Below are 8,079 nucleotides of genomic sequence, written 5' to 3' on the forward strand. Positions count from 1 at the left end.
CAAAAATTCTGATCTCTTCCGGTATGATCAGGGCCCGTCGGGTGGTTCAGGTCCAGGTTTTCATGGTGGCGGCGGTTCAGGCTCTGGGTTTCAGAATAGTCATAGTAACCAGAACAACCAAGGTGGTAATAACCAACAGAGTGGTCAAGGGAATCAGCAGCAGTCGGGTTACCAGAGCCACCCAAAGCAGTTGAATGGTGGACAATATCATGTATTCACCACTAGTTTGTGCAAGCATGATATGAAGCTGCATAAGAGGGCAGTCAATGCGGTTGAACCGGCAGTTCCACGCTATCTGCGGTGGTCGGAACAACCTATCGTGTGGAGTAGGGAGGATCATCCGCCCCGGGTTGACAATCCGGGTCAGCTAGCTCTGGTGGTGGCACCTCAGGTGGGAGGTTACAAGTTCACCAAAGTACTCATGGATGGAGGAAGCAGTATTAATATTCTGTATTATGAGACATTCCGTCGAATGGGGTTGACAAATAAGAATCTTAAACCGTCCAATACTGTTTTCCATGGTGTGGTACCAGGAAAGTCGGCATATCCAGTGGGCAAGATTGCCTTGGAAGTTGTGTTTGGGGATGAACATGATTCCCGGTTTGAGACATTGACTTTTGAGGTGGTGAGAATCCAGAGCCCGTATCACGCACTGTTTGGGCGACCGGCTTATGCAAAATTCATGGCTAGGCCTTGTTATATTTACTTGCAACTCAAGATGCCGGGTCACAAAGGAACCATCACGGTTCATGGAAGTTGGAAAATCGCTTTGGATTGGGAAGAGAGTGATGCAGCTTACGCTGAGTCGGTTTGTGCTACAGAGGAGTTAAAGTTTTACAAGGAGAATGTTGATCCGGCAGATATGACCCCTCTAAAGAAGCCCACCACTGAGCATGACCCAACCCTACATTTCAAACCGGCTGACGAGACAAAGCTTGTTGACTTTGTACCTGGCGATTCGTCCAAGCAGTTCAGCATCAGCACCAATCTGGATCCGAAATAGGAAAGCGCGCTCATCGAGTTCATCCATGAGAACCGGGACATCTTTGCATGGAAGCCTTCTGACATGCCAGGTGTACCGAGGGAACTCGTTGAGCACACTCTTAATATTGATCCGAAGTTTAAACCAGTCAAGCAATTTCTTCATCGCTTTAATGAAGAGAGACGCAAGGCAATTGGCGAGGAGGTAGCCCGGCTGTTGGCTGCTGGGTTTATCGTTGAAGTGTTTCATCCTGAATGGTTGGCTAATCCGGTGCTGGTTCTTAAGAAAAACGGGACTTGGCGTATGTGTGTGGACTACACGGAGTTAGATAAGGCTTGCCCGGCCGATCCTTTTGCTCTCCCGCGTATTGATCAGATCATTGATGCGACGGCGGGTTGTGAGCGCCTGAGTTTTTTGGATGCTTATTCAGGGTACCATCAGATTAAAATGGCGGTTAAGGACCAGGAGAAGACAGCTTTCATCACTCCCTTTGGAGCCTTCTGCTATGTTTCTATGCCCTTTGGGCTCAAGAGTGCTCAGGCAACTTATCAGCGTTGTGTGCAAAATTGTCTTCACATGCAGATTGGGCGTAATGTTCATGCCTATGTGGATGACATTGTGGTGAAATCCAGGGAAAAGGAGACATTGATATCTGATCTCAAGGAGACGTTTGACAACCTCCGGGTTTACAAGATGATGCTTAACCCGGATAAGTGTGTCTTTGGTGTTCCGGGAGGCAAGCTGCTCGGTTTTCTTGTGTCTAACAGGGGCACTGAGGCTAATCCGAAAAAGATCAAGGCAATCACATCCTTGGCTAAACCGACATGTATCAATGATGTTCAGCGTCTCGCAGGACGGATTGCAGCCCTCAGCCGGTTTATTAGTCGTCTAGGTGAGAAGGCCATTCCCTTGTATCAGATGTTGAAGAAGACGGATGATTTCGTCTGGAGTGATGCGGCCAATGCGGCCTTTGTGGAGTTAAAACGGCAGTTGGTTGAACTGCCAGTTCTTGCAGCCCCAGTTGATCATGAGCCTTTACTATTATATGTGGCTGCTAATGCCCGAGCGGTCAGTGTGGCAATTGTGGTAGAGCGTCAAGAGGCTGGGAAGGAGTATCCGGTTCAACGGTCAGTGTACTACATCAGTGAAGTTCTGATCGAATCAAAGCAACGCTATCCGCACTGGCAGAAGTTGGTGTATGGGGTTTTTATGGCCAGTCGAAAGCTCAAGCAATATTTTCAAGGTCACCCCATCACAGTGGTTACTTCTGCTCCCTTGGGCGATATCATCCAAAACAGAGAAGCAACTGGCCGGGTTGCAAAGTGGGAAATTGAGCTTGGTCTGCATGGTTTGAAATATGTACCTCGAACGGCCATCAAGTCTCAGGCTCTTGTGGACTTTATCAATGACTGGACCGAGTTGCAAGCACCGAAAGAGAAGCCGGATAATACGTACTGAACTATTCACTTCGATGGATCAAGGCAGTTGGAAGGCTCGGGGGCTGGAGTTGTCCTTACTTCCCCTCGAGGTGATAAAATTTGCTATGTCCTCCGTTTGATGTTTCCTTGTACTAACAATGCAGCTGAGTATGAAGCTCTACTTCATGGTCTCCGTGTGGCTAAAGAGATGAACTTAACTCGAGTTCGTTGTTTCAGAGATTCTGATCTGGTGGCTGAGCAAGTTTCTGGTACTTGGGATTCTAAGGATCCACTCATGGCGGCTTACAGGCGTGAGGTAGATATTGTGGTGGGTCACTTCAAAGGATATCAGGTTGAGCATATTGATCGGCGCAAAAACAAAGCGGCAGACGCTTTGAGCCGACTTGGATCTCAGCGTAAACCGGTACCTCCTAACACCTTTTTAGATATCTTGCATAACCCATCTGTTAAATTGCCAACAGAAGAGGATCTGGCTGTTCCTGATCCGGAGGCGCAGCTGGTGGCCGCTTTACACATTGTGTCGGATTGGACGGTTCCATATCTGGCATATATGAGCCGGGGTGAGCTACCACATGATCAAGTCCTGGCCCGACAGATAGTCCGGCGATCCAAGTCCATGGTTATTCACAATGGTGAGTTACACCACTGTAGCGTTTCAGGCGTATTTCAGCGTTGCGTTTCTCCGGAAGAAGGCCAAACGATCCTACGGGAAATTCATGAAGGGGATTGTGGTCATCATGCCGGTTCAAAGTCCTTGGTTGCAAAAGCTTTTCGTCATTGGGTTTTACTGGTTGACAGCTCATGCTGATGCGGAGGATCTGGTAAAGCGATGTGATGCTTGTCAAAAAAATTCACGCAGAGCTCATGTTCCGGCTCAGGAGCTACAGATGATTCCCATCACTTGGCCTTTTGCTACTTGGGGGCTTGATATGGTGGGACCCTCTAAACGTTCCCAGGACAAGAAGACCCACTTGTTGGTGGCAGTTGATAAGTTCACCAAGTGGGTTGAAGCGGAGCCTGTTAGCAGGTGTGATGCAGCTACGGCGGTTCAATTTCTCAAGAAGATTATTTTCCGTTTTGGCTATCCACACAGCATCATCACGGATAATGGTACTAACCTTTCCAAAGGTGAGATGGAGGATTTCTGTCAGAGAGAGCACATCCGGCTTGACCTAGCATCTGTGGCGCACCCTCAATCCAAGGGTCAAGCAGAACGAGCTAATCAAGAAATCTTAAAGGGTCTTAAACCCCGGCTCATGATTCCCTTCAAGCGGACGCCGGGTTGTTGGGTGGAAGAATTACCTTCTGTGTTGTGGAGCATGAACACCACCCCCAATCGATCAACAGGATACACGCCTTTCTTTATGGTCTACGGGGCAGAGGCGGTTCTCCCAAGTGATATACGTCATGATTCGCCCCGGGTTGCTAATTACGTTGAAGCAGACAATGAGCAAGCCCGCCAAGAGGCACTGGACTTGCTATATGAGAAGTGGGATATGGCTTTGGCACGATCGGCGGTTTATCAACAAGACCTGCGGCGTTATCACAGCCGCCGGGTTAAGACAAGAGCCTTTCAAGAAGGTGACTTGGTGCTCCAGCTTATCCAGGATTAGACCGACATACACAAGTTATCCCCGCCTTGGGAAGGACCCTTTGTGGTCAGCAAGAATCTGCACAACGGATCATACTACCTCATTGACGTTCGAGATGACTCACGCAAATCTGAGGAGGATACCCGGCGGCCCTGGAACATAGCTCTCCTCCGGCCTTACTACACTTGAGCCATAGGCTCTTTTTTGTGTACATATTTTGACAATGTATATATTATCATCAATAAATGAATCAGCATCCTTGCTTTAAAGCGTGGCCTCTGCTGTTTTTTCTCAAATATTCTTTGAGCTACATGGGGGCTTCAGCTGACAAAGCGGAGTACTACCTGTTAAACCGGCTATCACGCCACAAAAGCTTGGGAGCTTCACACCCAAAGGGCCAAAGAGAGTTTTCGATGCTATGCACAACTCAAACATAGGCACCTAATGAGCACAGCTCATCACGTTACTTGGGGGCTCCTTGGTCCAATACCAAGAAGTTTGAATGGACCCTTGTAGCTAGGTATCGACCCACGGCTTGGAAGCCTGGTATATTTACCTAAAACCCCGGGTTAACCTGCCTTCATCAAGTAAGACACTCCTATCCAGGTCATCCTGGCACGGCCCTCCGAACGTTTGACAGTTACTCTCCTTGAGATCCTGCACTTGTCAAAGTTAAAATGGTGATTGGTTAGTTGGAGGTCCATCTTAAAAGGCTTTGTTAAATGGTTCAACTCAGTGGCCTGGCAGCCCACAAAAAGCCTCGAATTTGGGCCTGGCAGCCCCCAAAAAGCCTCGACTACATGGTTTCATTTGAGTTTTGGCTGAATTTTGTGTTAAACCGATTTTTTTGGCTTGATCAGTCATCTTCTTAGCCCGATATTCTATAAACCGGCTTGGTTTGCAACTACACGTTGACAGACCTTAATTTTAAACCGGAGTTTCTTAACCCGGCTTGGCGTTGACTCCCTGTCAACAGCCCGGATCGTCTGGCGTGAATCATCACCCGGTATGACTTAATCTACGACATCAGAGAATGATGGAGATACAAATAATTCAGGTTTGGGTTGTTCACCCTTATTACAATTCAAGTTGGCCAGCCAACTAACCAGGGATCTTATATTACTGGTATGTATAATTTCATATTTTTATGAGTTGATTATCAATCCGGCCTATTTTGGGCATTATGACCCATCCGGCGGTAAACCGCCAGGACCCTTTATCTTTTTTATGCACACAGGGGTTGCATATTATGATACTTGGAACAAAATTGACATTGATATGGCGGATCCACGCAAAATATCTCCTGCACGATGCCAGCAGATCATCATAAGTTTTTGCTATTCTATTACACGGCACTCCGAGGCCCAAAATATGGAATTGTTCACATGGATATCAACCGCCTTGACGGATTAAGCTTCATCACCGGGTTGATGTGAGATAGATGGGTCATCTGGCGTCGGTTCAGCCTCCTCCTCATCCAATGGCTGGAAGTCATTGGTGGTCCAATCAATCCGGGTCAAGGCCTGAAAGACAGCCTCTTCACTTATAAGCTCAGCCGGGTCAACGTCAGGGGCGTAAGTATGCTTACGGTTTGGTGGAATAAGGTTCTGCACTTCAGGAATCACAGCTTCAACCCGTCTGTTGTTTGCATCATAGAAAGATCGGTGAACCATCAGGTTCGCCTCTTCTGCTAGTTGACTCGCCAAAGGACACATCTCCCTTGTTACCCATTTGAGGGCGTCATTGTCAAATTCTTCGCCATTTTCTTGTGCACTGGGGAAGCCTTTGGCTATATTAGCCGGATCAAGATCAGCTATCCATGCCTTGGCTCGAGTCAGCGCCAGTAAAGCGCCTGCCTGAGCAGTGGATTGCTTCAGCTCTTCTATTTGCGCTGGCGTTATTGAGAGGCGATCCAGCGTGTCCTTGATAAGCATTGGTGCCGCATTGTCATATGAAGTTGCGCATATAACCCGTTGAGCGCCGGTATACAGCTGTTCAATCAGTGTATATGCAGCTTTGAGCTTCTTCTGCATGTCAGAACCTAGATGAGCAATGCGACTACCTATATCGGTTCAGGAAATGCATGTTAAAACGATGAAATTTCAAAGAGATACAACTTTGGCAACCACTACTTACCAAATATGGCAGAGGTCATGGCATTGATTTGGCGCTTCAATCCAGACAGTTCTTCTTTCACCGATTCAAGAGCTGCTTCAGCAGTCTCCCCCCGCTTCACCAATCCGACCTTTTCGGTGTCCCAGTTGGCTTGTTCAGACTTAAACCATTCTTTAAGCTGCTCCATGGTGGTCAAGGCGGTTTTCATCTCATCCCTGGCCTTGGTGGTTTCTGCTTGTTGGGTTTTTAGATTTGCTCGAAGATCAACAATTTGTGAGATTTGTTGATTTATTTCATTCTGCAACAGTAAGAAAGCATGTCAGTATCTTTGTTCAAAGTCCCAAGCATATAACCAGTTATACACTCGGCACTTGGGGGCTAATGCGGATCAGTTTTTATGCGGATACTTGAAGTCCCAAGGATTAATACAAGTTTTAATCATGGCACTTGGGGGCTAATGTGTGTTTGATCAGACATAAAGAAAATTTCACAAGTTACCGCATGGAGTGTATAAAGTCCCGGTTTGACTTTCTCAAGACAAACTCGCCCTTGGGGGCTACAATGCAATGAAGGTACAGAACAAGAAGCAATAATATTTACCTCATAGCGCTCCTTCATCAGATTTACTAAACCGGCTTCGTAATCACGGCTTGTATACAACCGGTTTAGGAAGCCGGAGTGAAGGTCTTGAGCAGAGAGATCTGTATAAGCAGACAAATCAGTCTTCCCCTTCCCCTTGCTCATGGTAGCAAATTCATTCTTGGCAGTGTGCTTTGATAGAGCAACCGGATTACCAGGGGCGTTATACGCAGTGCCCGTAACAACAACATCATCATCCTTGGCCGGGCTGGAAGAATCAATATTCTGAACAGGGCTTGGTGCTTTCATGGAAGGGCTTGGCGGTTTGATAGTTGGACTTGGCGGATCAGCAGTTGAGCCCCGTTGTTCCATTGCTGGACTTGGAGGAGCAGGAGGATGTGAAGTGTCAGCTTCTGCAGTCGGTTCAACTTCTGGCGGGTTAGCATTACCATCTTGGTTCTGCCCAGCAGAGCTATCCATGGCAACTTCCGGGTTTTCAGCATGATGCTCGGGCGTCTTTTCCGGATCAACTTCAACAGAAGGGTCGCTGGTCTTGGTCTTCTTGCTTAATCGAGCCTTGGCACTACAACATCAAAGGTTAGAGTATGGTAAACAGACAAATAAAGTTATAAACTATGTAATACTCACCCAGCGACAACTTTGAGAGGAGGCAATTGGGTGGTTGATGAACCGCCAGACGAGTTGGAAGAAGCCTGGTAATTCGAGTCGGACGGATTGAGAGGGCATCGGAAGAAACCTTTTAAAGGATACTGTTTTTCAGGAAAACAAATCACCTCTGGACGGTGTTTCCGGGAGGGCGTATCAGCTAAACCGGACGAAGTGATTTATTGACCACTATGCCGGGTTGTGCGACGTTCTTCGGCTTGCCGTGTCTTCAAAGAAAATTTTGGGTCCAAATGAGCAAGGGGGTGAGATTGTTTTACTTTCCGGACTGTACGGCGAATTCTTTGACCCGGTACAGGATCTGAATCGGAAGAAAGAAGAATTACCTCAACATGATCTGCATGGCTGGCCTCAGCGTCATCCTGAAGATGGTCATTATCAATAAGATATACGAAAAAGGAGCCAAGTGAGTCAAGTTCTACCTCAGCGTCTGATTCTTCCTCCGGCGGATCAGAAGACTCGGTGGTTTTCTTCTTTCCAGGCTTCTTGGTGGCCTTGGTTTTTACACGAGGAGCACGGGCCGGTTTAGTCCGTTTCCAGAAAGAGTTGTTGGCATGAAATTAAGGCAAAAGAAAGGTTAGTAGACAGTCAATGCGGAAGCAAATTAGTAAAGTATGTACATAAACTTACCGCCGGTGGTTTTTTGGAGACGTAAAACGGAGCCAAACCGGTTTGGCTGCATGCAGAG

The sequence above is a fragment of the Triticum aestivum genome, chromosome 1B, assembly GCF_018294505.1.
Source record: "Triticum aestivum cultivar Chinese Spring chromosome 1B, IWGSC CS RefSeq v2.1, whole genome shotgun sequence".
Classification (NCBI taxonomy): Eukaryota; Viridiplantae; Streptophyta; class Magnoliopsida; order Poales; family Poaceae; genus Triticum; species Triticum aestivum.